The 17,500-nt window shown below is 44.9% G+C and overlaps 22 non-coding genes across 22 annotated transcripts; all 22 read left to right on the plus strand.

Moving 5' to 3' along the window:
* Positions 1 to 160: 160 nt before the first annotated feature.
* trnar-ccu (transfer RNA arginine (anticodon CCU)) lies at positions 161 to 233 on the plus strand. The gene has a single exon. It is a non-coding gene; the product is annotated as a tRNA-Arg (tRNA).
* A 505-nt stretch (positions 234 to 738) lies between these two features.
* On the plus strand, positions 739 to 811 carry trnar-ccu (transfer RNA arginine (anticodon CCU)). Its single transcript has one exon. It is a non-coding gene; the product is annotated as a tRNA-Arg (tRNA).
* Positions 812 to 1,299: 488 nt separating this feature from the next.
* Positions 1,300 to 1,372, plus strand: trnar-ccu (transfer RNA arginine (anticodon CCU)). Its single transcript has one exon. It is a non-coding gene; the product is annotated as a tRNA-Arg (tRNA).
* A 1,661-nt stretch (positions 1,373 to 3,033) lies between these two features.
* On the plus strand, positions 3,034 to 3,106 carry trnar-ccu (transfer RNA arginine (anticodon CCU)). The gene has a single exon. It is a non-coding gene; the product is annotated as a tRNA-Arg (tRNA).
* A 505-nt stretch (positions 3,107 to 3,611) lies between these two features.
* trnar-ccu (transfer RNA arginine (anticodon CCU)) lies at positions 3,612 to 3,684 on the plus strand. The gene has a single exon. It is a non-coding gene; the product is annotated as a tRNA-Arg (tRNA).
* A 1,083-nt stretch (positions 3,685 to 4,767) lies between these two features.
* Positions 4,768 to 4,840, plus strand: trnar-ccu (transfer RNA arginine (anticodon CCU)). Its single transcript has one exon. It is a non-coding gene; the product is annotated as a tRNA-Arg (tRNA).
* Positions 4,841 to 5,345: 505 nt separating this feature from the next.
* Positions 5,346 to 5,418, plus strand: trnar-ccu (transfer RNA arginine (anticodon CCU)). Its single transcript has one exon. It is a non-coding gene; the product is annotated as a tRNA-Arg (tRNA).
* A 1,043-nt stretch (positions 5,419 to 6,461) lies between these two features.
* trnar-ccu (transfer RNA arginine (anticodon CCU)) lies at positions 6,462 to 6,534 on the plus strand. The gene has a single exon. It is a non-coding gene; the product is annotated as a tRNA-Arg (tRNA).
* A 505-nt stretch (positions 6,535 to 7,039) lies between these two features.
* trnar-ccu (transfer RNA arginine (anticodon CCU)) lies at positions 7,040 to 7,112 on the plus strand. Its single transcript has one exon. It is a non-coding gene; the product is annotated as a tRNA-Arg (tRNA).
* A 505-nt stretch (positions 7,113 to 7,617) lies between these two features.
* On the plus strand, positions 7,618 to 7,690 carry trnar-ccu (transfer RNA arginine (anticodon CCU)). Its single transcript has one exon. It is a non-coding gene; the product is annotated as a tRNA-Arg (tRNA).
* Positions 7,691 to 8,195: 505 nt separating this feature from the next.
* Positions 8,196 to 8,268, plus strand: trnar-ccu (transfer RNA arginine (anticodon CCU)). Its single transcript has one exon. It is a non-coding gene; the product is annotated as a tRNA-Arg (tRNA).
* Positions 8,269 to 8,756: 488 nt separating this feature from the next.
* Positions 8,757 to 8,829, plus strand: trnar-ccu (transfer RNA arginine (anticodon CCU)). The gene has a single exon. It is a non-coding gene; the product is annotated as a tRNA-Arg (tRNA).
* Positions 8,830 to 10,490: 1,661 nt separating this feature from the next.
* Positions 10,491 to 10,563, plus strand: trnar-ccu (transfer RNA arginine (anticodon CCU)). The gene has a single exon. It is a non-coding gene; the product is annotated as a tRNA-Arg (tRNA).
* Positions 10,564 to 11,068: 505 nt separating this feature from the next.
* On the plus strand, positions 11,069 to 11,141 carry trnar-ccu (transfer RNA arginine (anticodon CCU)). Its single transcript has one exon. It is a non-coding gene; the product is annotated as a tRNA-Arg (tRNA).
* A 1,661-nt stretch (positions 11,142 to 12,802) lies between these two features.
* Positions 12,803 to 12,875, plus strand: trnar-ccu (transfer RNA arginine (anticodon CCU)). Its single transcript has one exon. It is a non-coding gene; the product is annotated as a tRNA-Arg (tRNA).
* A 505-nt stretch (positions 12,876 to 13,380) lies between these two features.
* Positions 13,381 to 13,453, plus strand: trnar-ccu (transfer RNA arginine (anticodon CCU)). The gene has a single exon. It is a non-coding gene; the product is annotated as a tRNA-Arg (tRNA).
* Positions 13,454 to 13,941: 488 nt separating this feature from the next.
* On the plus strand, positions 13,942 to 14,014 carry trnar-ccu (transfer RNA arginine (anticodon CCU)). Its single transcript has one exon. It is a non-coding gene; the product is annotated as a tRNA-Arg (tRNA).
* Positions 14,015 to 14,023: 9 nt separating this feature from the next.
* Positions 14,024 to 14,095, plus strand: trnat-cgu (transfer RNA threonine (anticodon CGU)). Its single transcript has one exon. It is a non-coding gene; the product is annotated as a tRNA-Thr (tRNA).
* Positions 14,096 to 14,519: 424 nt separating this feature from the next.
* Positions 14,520 to 14,592, plus strand: trnar-ccu (transfer RNA arginine (anticodon CCU)). Its single transcript has one exon. It is a non-coding gene; the product is annotated as a tRNA-Arg (tRNA).
* Positions 14,593 to 15,096: 504 nt separating this feature from the next.
* Positions 15,097 to 15,169, plus strand: trnar-ccu (transfer RNA arginine (anticodon CCU)). The gene has a single exon. It is a non-coding gene; the product is annotated as a tRNA-Arg (tRNA).
* Positions 15,170 to 15,674: 505 nt separating this feature from the next.
* trnar-ccu (transfer RNA arginine (anticodon CCU)) lies at positions 15,675 to 15,747 on the plus strand. The gene has a single exon. It is a non-coding gene; the product is annotated as a tRNA-Arg (tRNA).
* Positions 15,748 to 16,252: 505 nt separating this feature from the next.
* Positions 16,253 to 16,325, plus strand: trnar-ccu (transfer RNA arginine (anticodon CCU)). Its single transcript has one exon. It is a non-coding gene; the product is annotated as a tRNA-Arg (tRNA).
* The last annotated feature ends 1,175 nt before the right edge of the window (positions 16,326 to 17,500 follow it).

Raw genomic sequence — 17,500 nt, forward strand, 5'->3', positions numbered from 1 at the left:
TTGGTGAAACCCTTCATGGTAGCAGGCTACTCCAGGTGGGAAACCCTATTTAGCATCTTATATGCACCCATGGTGAGTTTTGTTTCTCCACATAATCTGATGGTGAGCCTGAGTTGTGTAATCCAGTTGATCGCGTTTGAGTTGCTGCAGCAGCGGCTGAGCCCCAGTGGCCTAATGGATAAGGCACTGGCCTCCTAAGCCAGGGATTGTGGGTTCGAGTCCCATCTGGGGTGGTTGTGGCTAGCAGAGTGGCGCAGCGGAAGCGTGCTGGGCCCATAACCCAGAGGTCGATGGATCGAAACCATCCTCTGCTAAGACCTGTGCTTTTGAATCCCCTCATACAAACAAGGTCAATGATCCTGTAGTGTTCATTTACAGCAAAGGGTCTCCTGAGAACAGGGAGATTCACAACTAGACACTTCCTAGCTCCTCTTCTCTGAACTGTACTAAACATTTTTTAATTTTTCACTGTCTCAGTTTTTGTTATTTCTATTGAAATTTGAAATGAAACAAACTATAAGCATTTTTCGTGTGGATCACATAATTCAATCATAACTGGACTTAAAATTCCCACAATGTTGGTGAAACCCTTCATGGTAGCAGGCTACTCCAGGTGGGAAACCCTATTTAGCATCTTATATGCACCCATGGTGAGTTTTGTTTCTCCACATAATCTGATGGTGAGCCTGAGTTCTGTAATCCAGTTGATCGCGTTTGAGTTGCTGCAGCAGCGGCTGAGCCCCAGTGGCCTAATGGATAAGGCACTGGCCTCCTAAGCCAGGGATTGTGGGTTTGAGTCCCATCTGGGGTGGTTGTGGCTAGCAGAGTGGCGCAGCGGAAGCGTGCTGGGCCCATAACCCAGAGGTCGATGGATCGAAACCATCCTCTGCTAAGACCTCATACAAACAAGGTCAATGATCCTGTAGTGTTCATTTACAGCAAAGGGTCTCCTGAGAACAGGGAGATTCACAACTAGACACTTCCTAGCTCCTCTTCTCTGAACTGTACTAAACATTTTTTAATTTTTCACTGGGTTAGTTTTTGTTATTTCTATTGAAATTTGAAATGAAACAAACTATAAGCATTTTTCGTGTGGATCACATAATTCAATCATAACTGGACTTAAAATTCCCACAATGTTGGTGAAACCCTTCATGGTAGCAGGCTACTCCAGGTGGGAAACCCTATTTAGCATCTTATATGCACCCATGGTGAGTTTTGTTTCTCCACATAATCTGATGGTGAGCCTGAGTTGTGTAATCCAGTTGATCGCGTTTGAGTTGCTGCAGCAGCGGCTGAGCCCCAGTGGCCTAATGGATAAGGCACTGGCCTCCTAAGCCAGGGATTGTGGGTTCGAGTCCCATCTGGGGTGGTTGTGGCTAGCAGAGTGGCGCAGCGGAAGCGTGCTGGGCCCATAACCCAGAGGTCGATGGATCGAAACCATCCTCTGCTAAGACCTGTGCTTTTGAATCCCCTCATACAAACAAGGTCAATGATCCTGTAGTGTTCATTTACAGCAAAGGGTCTCCTGAGAACAGGGAGATTCACAACTAGACACTTCCTAGCTCCTCTTCTCTGAACTGTACTAAACATTTTGTAATTTTTCACTGGGTTAGTTTTTGTTATTTCTATTTAAATTTGAAATGATACAAACTATAAGCATTTTTCGTGTGGATTACATAATTCAATCATAACTGGACTTTAAATTCCCACAATGTTGGTGAAACCCTTCATGGTAGCAGGCTACTCCAGGTGGGAAACCCTATTTAGCATCTTATATGCACCCATGGTGAGTTTTGTGTCTCCACATAATCTGATGGTGAGCCTGAGTTGTGTAATCCAGTTGATCGCGTTTGAGTTGCTGCAGCAGCGGCTGAGACCCAGTGGCCTAATGGATAAGGCACTGGCCTCCTAAGCCAGGGTTTGTTGGTTCGAGTCCCATCTGGGGTGGTTGTGGCTAGCAGAGTGGCGCAGCGGAAGCGTGCTGGGCCCATAACCCAGAGGTCGATGGATCGAAACCATCCTCTGCTAAGACCTGTGCTTTTGAATCCCCTCATACAAACAAGGTCAATGATCCTGTAGTGTTCATTTACAGCAAAGGGTCTCCTGAGAACAGGGAGATTCACAACTAGACACTTCCTAGCTCCTCTTCTCTGAACTGTACTAAACATTTTTTAATTTTTCACTGGGTTAGTTTTTGTTATTTCTATTGAAATTTGAAATAAAACAAACTATAAGCATTTTTCGTGTGGATCACATAATTCAATCATAACTGGACTTAAAATTCCCACAATGTTGGTGAAACCCTTCATGGTAGCAGGCTACTCCAGGTGGGAAACCCTATTTAGCATCTTATATGCACCCATGGTGAGTTTTGTGTCTCCACATAATCTGATGGTGAGCCTGAGTTGTGTAATCCAGTTGATCGCGTTTGAGTTGCTGCAGCAGCGGCTGAGACCCAGTGGCCTAATGGATAAGGCACTGGCCTCCTAAGCCAGGGTTTGTTGGTTCGAGTCCCATCTGGGGTGGTTGTGGCTAGCAGAGTGGCGCAGCGGAAGCGTGCTGGGCCCATAACCCAGAGGTCGATGGATCGAAACCATCCTCTGCTAAGACCTGTGCTTTTGAATCCCCTCATACAAACAAGGTCAATGATCCTGTAGTGTTCATTTACAGCAAAGGGTCTCCTGAGAACAGGGAGATTCACAACTAGACACTTCCTAGCTCCTCTTCTCTGAACTGTACTAAACATTTTTTAATTTTTCACTGGGTTAGTTTTTGTTATTTCTATTGAAATTTGAAATAAAACAAACTATAAGCATTTTTCGTGTGGATCACATAATTCAATCATAACTGGACTTAAAATTCCCACAATGTTGGTGAAACCCTTCATGGTAGCAGGCTACTCCAGGTGGGAAACCCTATTTAGCATCTTATATGCACCCATGGTGAGTTTTGTTTCTCCACATAATCTGATGGTGAGCCTGAGTTGTGTAATCCAGTTGAGCGCGTTTGAGTTCCTGCAGCAGCGGCTGAGCCCCAGTGGCCTAATGGATAAGGCACTGGCCTCCTAAGCCAGGGATTGTGGGTTCGAGTCCCATCTGGGGTGGTTGTGGCTAGCAGAGTGGCGCAGCGGAAGCGTGCTGGGCCCATAACCCAGAGGTCGATGGATCGAAATCATCCTCTGCTAAGACCTGTGCTTTTGAATCCCCTCATACAAACAAGGTCAATGATCCTGTAGTGTTCATTTACAGCAAAGGGTCTCCTGAGAACAGGGAGATTCACAACTAGACACTTCCTAGCTCCTCTTCTCTGAACTGTACTAAACATTTTTTAATTTTTCACTGTCTCAGTTTTTGTTATTTCTATTGAAATTTGAAATGAAACAAACTATAAGCATTTTTCGTGTGGATCACATAATTCAATCATAACTGGACTTAAAATTCCCACAATGTTGGTGAAACCCTTCATGGTAGCAGGCTACTCCAGGTGGGAAACCCTATTTAGCATCTTATATGCACCCATGGTGAGTTTTGTTTCTCCACATAATCTGATGGTGAGCCTGAGTTGTGTAATCCAGTTGATCGCGTTTGAGTTGCTGCAGCAGCGGCTGAGCCCCAGTGGCCTAATGGATAAGGCACTGGCCTCCTAAGCCAGGGATTGTGGGTTCGAGTCCCATCTGGGGTGGTTGTGGCTAGCAGAGTGGCGCAGCGGAAGCGTGCTGGGCCCATAACCCAGAGGTCGATAGATCGAAACCATCCTCTGCTAAGACCTGTGCTTTTGAATCCCCTCATACAAACAAGGTCAATGATCCTGTAGTGTTCATTTACAGCAAAGGGTCTCCTGAGAACAGGGAGATTCACAACTAGACACTTCCTAGCTCCTCTTCTCTGAACTGTACTAAACATTTTTTAATTTTTCACTGGGTTAGTTTTTGTTATTTCTATTTAAATTTGAAATGAAACAAACTATAAGCATTTTTCGTGTGGATTACATAATTCAATCATAACTGGACTTTAAATTCCCACAATGTTGGTGAAACCCTTCATGGTAGCAGGCTACTCCAGGTGGGAAACCCTATTTAGCATCTTATATGCACCCATGGTGAGTTTTGTGTCTCCACATAATCTGATGGTGAGCCTGAGTTGTGTAATCCAGTTGATCGCGTTTGAGTTGCTGCAGCAGCGGCTGAGCCCCAGTGGCCTAATGGATAAGGCACTGGCCTCCTAAGCCAGGGTTTGTTGGTTCGAGTCCCATCTGGGGTGGTTGTGGCTAGCAGAGTGGCGCAGCGGAAGCGTGCTGGGCCCATAACCCAGAGGTCGATGGATCGAAACCATCCTCTGCTAAGACCTGTGCTTTTGAATCCCCTCATACAAACAAGGTCAATGATCCTGTAGTGTTCATTTACAGCAAAGGGTCTCCTGAGAACAGGGAGATTCACAACTAGACACTTCCTAGCTCCTCTTCTCTGAACTGTACTAAACATTTTTTAATTTTTCACTGGGTTAGTTTTTGTTATTTCTATTTAAATTTGAAATGAAACAAACTATAAGCATTTTTCGTGTGGATTACATAATTCAATCATAACTGGACTTTAAATTCCCACAATGTTGGTGAAACCCTTCATGGTAGCAGGCTACTCCAGGTGGGAAACCCTATTTAGCATCTTATATGCACCCATGGTGAGTTTTGTGTCTCCACATAATCTGATGGTGAGCCTGAGTTGTGTAATCCAGTTGATCGCGTTTGAGTTGCTGCAGCAGCGGCTGAGCCCCAGTGGCCTAATGGATAAGGCACTGGCCTCCTAAGCCAGGGATTGTGGGTTCGAGTCCCATCTGGGGTGGTTGTGGCTAGCAGAGTGGCGCAGCGGAAGCGTGCTGGGCCCATAACCCAGAGGTCGATGGATCGAAACCATCCTCTGCTAAGACCTGTGCTTTTGAATCCCCTCATACAAACAAGGTCAATGATCCTGTAGTGTTCATTTACAGCAAAGGGTCTCCTGAGAACAGGGAGATTCACAACTAGACACTTCCTAGCTCCTCTTCTCTGAACTGTACTAAACATTTTTTAATTTTTCACTGGGTTAGTTTTTGTTATTTCTATTGAAATTTGAAATAAAACAAACTATAAGCATTTTTCGTGTGGATCACATAATTCAATCATAACTGGACTTAAAATTCCCACAATGTTGGTGAAACCCTTCATGGTAGCAGGCTACTCCAGGTGGGAAACCCTATTTAGCATCTTATATGCACCCATGGTGAGTTTTGTTTCTCCACATAATCTGATGGTGAGCCTGAGTTGTGTAATCCAGTTGATCGCGTTTGAGTTGCTGCAGCAGCGGCTGAGCCCCAGTGGCCTAATGGATAAGGCACTGGCCTCCTAAGCCAGGGATTGTGGGTTCGAGTCCCATCTGGGGTGGTTGTGGCTAGCAGAGTGGCGCAGCGGAAGCGTGCTGGGCCCATAACCCAGAGGTCGATGGATCGAAACCATCCTCTGCTAAGACCTGTGCTTTTGAATCCCCTCATACAAACAAGGTCAATGATCCTGTAGTGTTCATTTACAGCAAAGGGTCTCCTGAGAACAGGGAGATTCACAACTAGACACTTCCTAGCTCCTCTTCTCTGAATTGTACTAAACATTTTTTAATTTTTCACTGTCTCAGTTTTGGTTATTTCTATTGAAATTTGAAATGAAACAAACTATAAGCATTTTTCGTGTGGATCACATAATTCAATCATAACTGGACTTAAAATTCCCACAATGTTGGTGAAACCCTTCATGGTAGCAGGCTACTCCAGGTGGGAAACCCTATTTAGCATCTTATATGCACCCATGGTGAGTTTTGTGTCTCCACATAATCTGATGGTGAGCCTGAGTTGTGTAATCCAGTTGGCCTAATGGATAAGGCACTGGCCTCCTAAGCCAGGGATTGTGGGTTCGAGTCCCATCTGGGGTGGTTGTGGCTAGCAGAGTGGCGCAGCGGAAGCGTGCTGGGCCCATAACCCAGAGGTCGATGGATCGAAACCATCCTCTGCTAAGACCTGTGCTTTTGAATCCCCTCATACAAACAAGGTCAATGATCCTGTAGTGTTCATTTAGAGAAAAGGGTCTCCTGAGAACAGGGAGATTCACAACTAGACACTTCCTAGCTCCTCTTCTCTGAACTGTACTAAACATTTTTTAATTTTTCACTGGGTTAGTTTTTGTTATTTCTATTGAAATTTGAAATAAAACAAACTATAAGCATTTTTCGTGTGGATCACATAATTCAATCATAACTGGACTTAAAATTCCCACAATGTTGGTGAAACCCTTCATGGTAGCAGGCTACTCCAGGTGGGAAACCCTATTTAGCATCTTATATGCACCCATGGTGAGTTTTGTTTCTCCACATAATCTGATGGTGAGCCTGAGTTGTGTAATCCAGTTGATCGCGTTTGAGTTGCTGCAGCAGCGGCTGAGCCCCAGTGGCCTAATGGATAAGGCACTGGCCTCCTAAGCCAGGGATTGTGGGTTCGAGTCCCATCTGGGGTGGTTGTGGCTAGCAGAGTGGCGCAGCGGAAGCGTGCTGGGCCCATAACCCAGAGGTCGATGGATCGAAACCATCCTCTGCTAAGACCTGTGCTTTTGAATCCCCTCATACAAACAAGGTCAATGATCCTGTAGTGTTCATTTACAGCAAAGGGTCTCCTGAGAACAGGGAGATTCACAACTAGACACTTCCTAGCTCCTCTTCTCTGAACTGTACTAAACACTTTTAAATTTTTCACTGGGTTAGTTTTTGTTATTTCTATTGAAATTTGAAATAAAACAAACTATAAGCATTTTTCGTGTGGATCACATAATTCAATCATAACTGGACTTAAAATTCCCACAATGTTGGTGAAACCCTTCATGGTAGCAGGCTACTCCAGGTGGGAAACCCTATTTAGCATCTTATATGCACCCATGGTGAGTTTTGTTTCTCCACATAATCTGATGGTGAGCCTGAGTTGTGTAATCCAGTTGATCGCGTTTGAGTTGCTGCAGCAGCGGCTGAGCCCCAGTGGCCTAATGGATAAGGCACTGGCCTCCTAAGCCAGGGATTGTGGGTTTGAGTCCCATCTGGGGTGGTTGTGGCTAGCAGAGTGGCGCAGCGGAAGCGTGCTGGGCCCATAACCCAGAGGTCGATGGATCGAAACCATCCTCTGCTAAGACCTGTGCTTTTGAATCCCCTCATACAAACAAGGTCAATGATCCTGTAGTGTTCATTTACAGCAAAGGGTCTCCTGAGAACAGGGAGATTCACAACTAGACACTTCCTAGCTCCTCTTCTCTGAACTGTACTAAGCATTTTTTAATTTTTCAGTGTCTCAGTTTTGGTTATTTCTATTGAAATTTGAAATGAAACAAACTATAAGCATTTTTCGTGTGGATCACATAATTCAATCATAACTGGACTTAAAATTCCCACAATGTTGGTGAAACCCTTCATGGTAGCAGGCTACTCCAGGTGGGAAACCCTATTTAGCATCTTATATGCACCCATGGTGAGTTTTGTTTCTCCACATAATCTGATGGTGAGCCTGAGTTGTGTAATCCAGTTGATCGCGTTTGAGTTGCTGCAGCAGCGGCTGAGCCCCAGTGGCCTAATGGATAAGGCACTGGCCTCCTAAGCCAGGGATTGTGGGTTCGAGTCCCATCTGGGGTGGTTGTGGCTAGCAGAGTGGCGCAGCGGAAGCGTGCTGGGCCCATAACCCAGAGGTCGATGGATCGAAACCATCCTCTGCTAAGACCTGTGCTTTTGAATCCCCTCATACAAACAAGGTCAATGATCCTGTAGTGTTCATTTACAGCAAAGGGTCTCCTGAGAACAGGGAGATTCACAACTAGACACTTCCTAGCTCCTCTTCTCTGAACTGTACTAAACATTTTTTAATTTTTCACTGTCTCAGTTTTTGTTATTTCTATTGAAATTTGAAATGAAACAAACTATAAGCATTTTTCGTGTGGATCACATAATTCAATCATAACTGGACTTAAAATTCCCACAATGTTGGTGAAACCCTTCATGGTAGCAGGCTACTCCAGGTGGGAAACCCTATTTAGCATCTTATATGCACCCATGGTGAGTTTTGTTTCTCCACATAATCTGATGGTGAGCCTGAGTTCTGTAATCCAGTTGATCGCGTTTGAGTTGCTGCAGCAGCGGCTGAGCCCCAGTGGCCTAATGGATAAGGCACTGGCCTCCTAAGCCAGGGATTGTGGGTTTGAGTCCCATCTGGGGTGGTTGTGGCTAGCAGAGTGGCGCAGCGGAAGCGTGCTGGGCCCATAACCCAGAGGTCGATGGATCGAAACCATCCTCTGCTAAGACCTCATACAAACAAGGTCAATGATCCTGTAGTGTTCATTTACAGCAAAGGGTCTCCTGAGAACAGGGAGATTCACAACTAGACACTTCCTAGCTCCTCTTCTCTGAACTGTACTAAACATTTTTTAATTTTTCACTGGGTTAGTTTTTGTTATTTCTATTGAAATTTGAAATGAAACAAACTATAAGCATTTTTCGTGTGGATCACATAATTCAATCATAACTGGACTTAAAATTCCCACAATGTTGGTGAAACCCTTCATGGTAGCAGGCTACTCCAGGTGGGAAACCCTATTTAGCATCTTATATGCACCCATGGTGAGTTTTGTTTCTCCACATAATCTGATGGTGAGCCTGAGTTGTGTAATCCAGTTGATCGCGTTTGAGTTGCTGCAGCAGCGGCTGAGCCCCAGTGGCCTAATGGATAAGGCACTGGCCTCCTAAGCCAGGGATTGTGGGTTCGAGTCCCATCTGGGGTGGTTGTGGCTAGCAGAGTGGCGCAGCGGAAGCGTGCTGGGCCCATAACCCAGAGGTCGATGGATCGAAACCATCCTCTGCTAAGACCTGTGCTTTTGAATCCCCTCATACAAACAAGGTCAATGATCCTGTAGTGTTCATTTACAGCAAAGGGTCTCCTGAGAACAGGGAGATTCACAACTAGACACTTCCTAGCTCCTCTTCTCTGAACTGTACTAAACATTTTGTAATTTTTCACTGGGTTAGTTTTTGTTATTTCTATTTAAATTTGAAATGATACAAACTATAAGCATTTTTCGTGTGGATTACATAATTCAATCATAACTGGACTTTAAATTCCCACAATGTTGGTGAAACCCTTCATGGTAGCAGGCTACTCCAGGTGGGAAACCCTATTTAGCATCTTATATGCACCCATGGTGAGTTTTGTGTCTCCACATAATCTGATGGTGAGCCTGAGTTGTGTAATCCAGTTGATCGCGTTTGAGTTGCTGCAGCAGCGGCTGAGACCCAGTGGCCTAATGGATAAGGCACTGGCCTCCTAAGCCAGGGTTTGTTGGTTCGAGTCCCATCTGGGGTGGTTGTGGCTAGCAGAGTGGCGCAGCGGAAGCGTGCTGGGCCCATAACCCAGAGGTCGATGGATCGAAACCATCCTCTGCTAAGACCTGTGCTTTTGAATCCCCTCATACAAACAAGGTCAATGATCCTGTAGTGTTCATTTACAGCAAAGGGTCTCCTGAGAACAGGGAGATTCACAACTAGACACTTCCTAGCTCCTCTTCTCTGAACTGTACTAAACATTTTTTAATTTTTCACTGGGTTAGTTTTTGTTATTTCTATTGAAATTTGAAATAAAACAAACTATAAGCATTTTTCGTGTGGATCACATAATTCAATCATAACTGGACTTAAAATTCCCACAATGTTGGTGAAACCCTTCATGGTAGCAGGCTACTCCAGGTGGGAAACCCTATTTAGCATCTTATATGCACCCATGGTGAGTTTTGTGTCTCCACATAATCTGATGGTGAGCCTGAGTTGTGTAATCCAGTTGATCGCGTTTGAGTTGCTGCAGCAGCGGCTGAGACCCAGTGGCCTAATGGATAAGGCACTGGCCTCCTAAGCCAGGGTTTGTTGGTTCGAGTCCCATCTGGGGTGGTTGTGGCTAGCAGAGTGGCGCAGCGGAAGCGTGCTGGGCCCATAACCCAGAGGTCGATGGATCGAAACCATCCTCTGCTAAGACCTGTGCTTTTGAATCCCCTCATACAAACAAGGTCAATGATCCTGTAGTGTTCATTTACAGCAAAGGGTCTCCTGAGAACAGGGAGATTCACAACTAGACACTTCCTAGCTCCTCTTCTCTGAACTGTACTAAACATTTTTTAATTTTTCACTGGGTTAGTTTTTGTTATTTCTATTGAAATTTGAAATAAAACAAACTATAAGCATTTTTCGTGTGGATCACATAATTCAATCATAACTGGACTTAAAATTCCCACAATGTTGGTGAAACCCTTCATGGTAGCAGGCTACTCCAGGTGGGAAACCCTATTTAGCATCTTATATGCACCCATGGTGAGTTTTGTTTCTCCACATAATCTGATGGTGAGCCTGAGTTGTGTAATCCAGTTGAGCGCGTTTGAGTTCCTGCAGCAGCGGCTGAGCCCCAGTGGCCTAATGGATAAGGCACTGGCCTCCTAAGCCAGGGATTGTGGGTTCGAGTCCCATCTGGGGTGGTTGTGGCTAGCAGAGTGGCGCAGCGGAAGCGTGCTGGGCCCATAACCCAGAGGTCGATGGATCGAAATCATCCTCTGCTAAGACCTGTGCTTTTGAATCCCCTCATACAAACAAGGTCAATGATCCTGTAGTGTTCATTTACAGCAAAGGGTCTCCTGAGAACAGGGAGATTCACAACTAGACACTTCCTAGCTCCTCTTCTCTGAACTGTACTAAACATTTTTTAATTTTTCACTGTCTCAGTTTTTGTTATTTCTATTGAAATTTGAAATGAAACAAACTATAAGCATTTTTCGTGTGGATCACATAATTCAATCATAACTGGACTTAAAATTCCCACAATGTTGGTGAAACCCTTCATGGTAGCAGGCTACTCCAGGTGGGAAACCCTATTTAGCATCTTATATGCACCCATGGTGAGTTTTGTTTCTCCACATAATCTGATGGTGAGCCTGAGTTGTGTAATCCAGTTGATCGCGTTTGAGTTGCTGCAGCAGCGGCTGAGCCCCAGTGGCCTAATGGATAAGGCACTGGCCTCCTAAGCCAGGGATTGTGGGTTCGAGTCCCATCTGGGGTGGTTGTGGCTAGCAGAGTGGCGCAGCGGAAGCGTGCTGGGCCCATAACCCAGAGGTCGATAGATCGAAACCATCCTCTGCTAAGACCTGTGCTTTTGAATCCCCTCATACAAACAAGGTCAATGATCCTGTAGTGTTCATTTACAGCAAAGGGTCTCCTGAGAACAGGGAGATTCACAACTAGACACTTCCTAGCTCCTCTTCTCTGAACTGTACTAAACATTTTTTAATTTTTCACTGGGTTAGTTTTTGTTATTTCTATTTAAATTTGAAATGAAACAAACTATAAGCATTTTTCGTGTGGATTACATAATTCAATCATAACTGGACTTTAAATTCCCACAATGTTGGTGAAACCCTTCATGGTAGCAGGCTACTCCAGGTGGGAAACCCTATTTAGCATCTTATATGCACCCATGGTGAGTTTTGTGTCTCCACATAATCTGATGGTGAGCCTGAGTTGTGTAATCCAGTTGATCGCGTTTGAGTTGCTGCAGCAGCGGCTGAGCCCCAGTGGCCTAATGGATAAGGCACTGGCCTCCTAAGCCAGGGTTTGTTGGTTCGAGTCCCATCTGGGGTGGTTGTGGCTAGCAGAGTGGCGCAGCGGAAGCGTGCTGGGCCCATAACCCAGAGGTCGATGGATCGAAACCATCCTCTGCTAAGACCTGTGCTTTTGAATCCCCTCATACAAACAAGGTCAATGATCCTGTAGTGTTCATTTACAGCAAAGGGTCTCCTGAGAACAGGGAGATTCACAACTAGACACTTCCTAGCTCCTCTTCTCTGAACTGTACTAAACATTTTTTAATTTTTCACTGGGTTAGTTTTTGTTATTTCTATTTAAATTTGAAATGAAACAAACTATAAGCATTTTTCGTGTGGATTACATAATTCAATCATAACTGGACTTTAAATTCCCACAATGTTGGTGAAACCCTTCATGGTAGCAGGCTACTCCAGGTGGGAAACCCTATTTAGCATCTTATATGCACCCATGGTGAGTTTTGTGTCTCCACATAATCTGATGGTGAGCCTGAGTTGTGTAATCCAGTTGATCGCGTTTGAGTTGCTGCAGCAGCGGCTGAGCCCCAGTGGCCTAATGGATAAGGCACTGGCCTCCTAAGCCAGGGTTTGTTGGTTCGAGTCCCATCTGGGGTGGTTGTGGCTAGCAGAGTGGCGCAGCGGAAGCGTGCTGGGTCCATAACCCAGAGGTCGATGGATCGAAACCATCCTCTGCTAAGACCTGTGCTTTTGAATCCCCTCATACAAACAAGGTCAATGATCCTGTAGTGTTCATTTACAGCAAAGGGTCTCCTGAGAACAGGGAGATTCACAACTAGACACTTCCTAGCTCCTCTTCTCTGAACTGTACTAAACATTTTTTAATTTTTCACTGGGTTAGTTTTTGTTATTTCTATTGAAATTTGAAATAAAACAAACTATAAGCATTTTTCGTGTGGATCACATAATTCAATCATAACTGGACTTAAAATTCCCACAATGTTGGTGAAACCCTTCATGGTAGCAGGCTACTCCAGGTGGGAAACCCTATTTAGCATCTTATATGCACCCATGGTGAGTTTTGTTTCTCCACATAATCTGATGGTGAGCCTGAGTTGTGTAATCCAGTTGATCGCGTTTGAGTTGCTGCAGCAGCGGCTGAGCCCCAGTGGCCTAATGGATAAGGCACTGGCCTCCTAAGCCAGGGATTGTGGGTTCGAGTCCCATCTGGGGTGGTTGTGGCTAGCAGAGTGGCGCAGCGGAAGCGTGCTGGGCCCATAACCCAGAGGTCGATGGATCGAAACCATCCTCTGCTAAGACCTGTGCTTTTGAATCCCCTCATACAAACAAGGTCAATGATCCTGTAGTGTTCATTTACAGCAAAGGGTCTCCTGAGAACAGGGAGATTCACAACTAGACACTTCCTAGCTCCTCTTCTCTGACCTGTACTAAACATTTTTTAATTTTTCACTGTCTCAGTTTTTGTTATTTCTATTGAAATTTGAAATGAAACAAACTATAAGCATTTTTCGTGTGGATCACATAATTCAATCATAACTGGACTTAAAATTCCCACAATGTTGGTGAAACCCTTCATGGTAGCAGGCTACTCCAGGTGGGAAACCCTATTTAGCATCTTATATGCACCCATGGTGAGTTTTGTTTCTCCACATAATCTGATGGTGAGCCTGAGTTGTGTAATCCAGTTGATCGCGTTTGAGTTGCTGCAGCAGCGGCTGAGCCCCAGTGGCCTAATGGATAAGGCACTGGCCTCCTAAGCCAGGGATTGTGGGTTTGAGTCCCATCTGGGGTGGTTGTGGCTAGCAGAGTGGCGCAGCGGAAGCGTGCTGGGCCCATAACCCAGAGGTCGATGGATCGAAACCATCCTCTGCTAAGACCTCATACAAACAAGGTCAATGATCCTGTAGTGTTCATTTACAGCAAAGGGTCTCCTGAGAACAGGGAGATTCACAACTAGACACTTTCTAGCTCCTCTTCTCTGAACTGTACTAAACATTTTTTAATTTTTCACTGGGTTAGTTTTTGTTATTTCTATTGAAATTTGAAATGAAACAAACTATAAGCATTTTTCGTGTGGATCACATAATTCAATCATAACTGGACTTAAAATTCCCACAATGTTGGTGAAACCCTTCATGGTAGCAGGCTACTCCAGGTGGGAAACCCTATTTAGCATCTTATATGCACCCATGGTGAGTTTTGTTTCTCCACATAATCTGATGGTGAGCCTGAGTTGTGTAATCCAGTTGATCGCGTTTGAGTTGCTGCAGCAGCGGCTGAGCCCCAGTGGCCTAATGGATAAGGCACTGGCCTCCTAAGCCAGGGATTGTGGGTTCGAGTCCCATCTGGGGTGGTTGTGGCTAGCAGAGTGGCGCAGCGGAAGCGTGCTGGGCCCGTAACCCAGAGGTCGATGGATCGAAACCATCCTCTGCTAAGACCTGTGCTTTTGAATCCCCTCATACAAACAAGGTCAATGATCCTGTAGTGTTCATTTACAGCAAAGGGTCTCCTGAGAACAGGGATATTCACAACTAGACACTTCCTAGCTCCTCTTCTCTGAACTGTACTAAACATTTTTTAATTTTTCACTGGGTTAGTTTTTGTTATTTCTATTTAAATTTGAAATGAAACAAACTATAAGCATTTTTCGTGTGGATTACATAATTCAATCATAACTGGACTTTAAATTCCCACAATGTTGGTGAAACCCTTCATGGTAGCAGGCTACTCCAGGTGGGAAACCCTATTTAGCATCTTATATGCACCCATGGTGAGTTTTGTGTCTCCACATAATCTGATGGTGAGCCTGAGTTGTGTAATCCAGTTGATCGCGTTTGAGTTGCTGCAGCAGCGGCTGAGCCCCAGTGGCCTAATGGATAAGGCACTGGCCTCCTAAGCCAGGGATTGTGGGTTCGAGTCCCATCTGGGGTGGTTGTGGCTAGCGGAGTTGCGCAGCGGAAGCGTGCTGGGCCCATAACCCAGAGGTCGATGGATCGAAACCATCCTCTGCTAAGACCTGTGCTTTTGAATCCCCTCATACAAACAAGGTCAATGATCCTGTAGTGTAATTTACCTCAAAGGGTCTCCTGAGAACAGGGAGATTCACAACTAGCCACTTCCTAGCTCCTCTTCTCTGAACTGTACTAAACATTTTTTAATTTTTCACTGGGTTAGTTTTTGTTATTTCTATTGAAATTTGAAATAAAACAAACTATAAGCATTTTTCGTGTGGATCACATAATTCAATCATAACTGGACTTAAAATTCCCACAATGTTGGTGAAACCCTTCATGGTAGCAGGCTACTCCAGGTGGGAAACCCTATTTAGCATCTTATATGCACCCATGGTGAGTTTTGTTTCTCCACATAATCCGATGGTGAGCCTGAGTTGTGTAATCCAGTTGATCGCGTTTGAGTTGCTGCAGCAGCGGCTGAGCCCCAGTGGCCTAATGGATAAGGCACTGGCCTCCTAAGCCAGGGATTGTGGGTTCGAGTCCCATCTGGGGTGGTTGTGGCTAGCAGAGTGGCGCAGCGGAAGCGTGTTGGGCCCATAACCCAGGGGTCGATGGATCGAAACCATCCTCTGCTAAGACCTGTGCTTTTGAATCCCCTCATACAAACAAGGTCAATGATCCTGTAGTGTTCATTTACAGCAAAGGGTCTCCTGAGAACAGGGAGATTCACAACTAGACGCTTCCTAGCTCCTCTTCTCTGAATTGTACTAAACATTTTTTAATTTTTCACTGTCTCAGTTTTGGTTATTTCTATTGAAATTTGAAATGAAACAAACTATAAGCATTTTTCGTGTGGATCACATAATTCAATCATAACTGGACTTAAAATTCCCACAATGTTGGTGAAACCCTTCATGGTAGCAGGCTACTCCAGGTGGGAAACCCTATTTAGCATCTTATATGCACCCATGGTGAGTTTTGTTTCTCCACATAATCTGATGGTGAGCCTGAGTTGTGTAATCCAGTTGATCGCGTTTGAGTTGCTGCAGCAGCGGCTGAGCCCCAGTGGCCTAATGGATAAGGCACTGGCCTCCTAAGCCAGGGATTGTGGGTTCGAGTCCCATCTGGGGTGGTTGTGGCTAGCGGAGTTGCGCAGCGGAAGCGTGCTGGGCCCATAACCCAGAGGTCGATGGATCGAAACCATCCTCTGCTAAGACCTGTGCTTTTTAATCCCCTCATACAAACAAGGTCAATGATCCTGTAGTGTTAATTTACCTCAAAGGGTCTCCTGAGAACAGGGAGATTCACAACTAGCCACTTCCTAGCTCCTCTTCTCTGAACTGTACTAAACATTTTTTAATTTTTCACTGGGTTAGTTTTTGTTATTTCTATTGAAATTTGAAATAAAACAAACTATAAGCATTTTTCGTGTGGATCACATAATTCAATCATAACTGGACTTAAAATTCCCACAATGTTGGTGAAACCCTTCATGGTAGCAGGCTACTCCAGGTGGGAAACCCTATTTAGCATCTTATATGCACCCATGGTGAGTTTTGTTTCTCCACATAATCTGATGGTGAGCCTGAGTTGTGTAATCCAGTTGATCGCGTTTGAGTTGCTGCAGCAGCGGCTGAGCCCCAGTGGCCTAATGGATAAGGCACTGGCCTCCTAAGCCAGGGATTGTGGGTTTGAGTCCCATCTGGGGTGGTTGTGGCTAGCAGAGTGGCGCAGCGGAAGCGTGCTGGGCCCATAACCCAGAGGTCGATGGATCGAAACCATCCTCTGCTAAGACCTCATACAAACAAGGTCAATGATCCTGTAGTGTTCATTTACAGCAAAGGGTCTCCTGAGAACAGGGAGATTCGCAACTAGACACTTTCTAGCTCCTCTTCTCTGAACTGTACTAAACATTTTTTAATTTTTCACTGGGTTAGTTTTGTTATTTCTATTGAAATTTGAAATGAAACAAACTATAAGCATTTTTCGTGTGGATCACATAATTCAATCATAACTGGACTTAAAATTCCCACAATGTTGGTGAAACCCTAATGGATAAGGCACTGGCCTCCTAAGCCAGGGATTGTGGGTTCGAGTCCCATCTGGGGTGGTTGTGGCTAGCAGAGTGGCGCAGCGGAAGCGTGCTGGGCCCATAACCCAGAGGTCGATGGATCGAAACCATCCTCTGCTAAGACCTGTGCTTTTGAATCCCCTCATACAAACAAGGTCAATAACCCTGTAGTGTTCATTTACAGCAAAGGGTCTCCTGAGAACAGGGAGATTCACAACTAGACACTTCCTAGCTCCTCTTCTCTGAACTGTACTGAACATTTTTTAATTTTTCACTGTCTCAGTTTTTGTTATTTCTATTGAAATTTGAAATGAAACAAACTATAAGCATTTTTCGTGTGGATCACATAATTCAATCATAACTGGACTTAAAATTCCCACAATGTTGGTGAAACCCTAATGGATAAGGCACTGGCCTCCTAAGCCAGGGATTGTGGGTTCGAGTCCCATCTGGGGTGGTTGTGGCTAGCAGAGTGGCGCAGCGGAAGCGTGCTGGGCCCATAACCCAGAGGTCGATGGATCGAAACCATCCTCTGCTAAGACCTGTGCTTTTGAATCCCCTCATACAAACAAGGTCAATGATCCTGTAGTGTTCATTTACAGCAAAGGGTCTCCTGAGAACAGGGATATTCACAACTAGACACTTCCTAGCTCCTCTTCTCTGAACTGTACTAAACATTTTTTAATTTTTCACTGGGTTAGTTTTTGTTATTTCTATTTAAATTTGAAATGAAACAAACTATAAGCATTTTTCGTGTGGATTACATAATTCAATCATAACTGGACTTTAAATTCCCACAATGTTGGTGAAACCC

Source organism: Clarias gariepinus, chromosome 17, assembly GCF_024256425.1.
Source record: "Clarias gariepinus isolate MV-2021 ecotype Netherlands chromosome 17, CGAR_prim_01v2, whole genome shotgun sequence".
NCBI classification, from domain to species: domain Eukaryota; kingdom Metazoa; phylum Chordata; class Actinopteri; order Siluriformes; family Clariidae; genus Clarias; species Clarias gariepinus.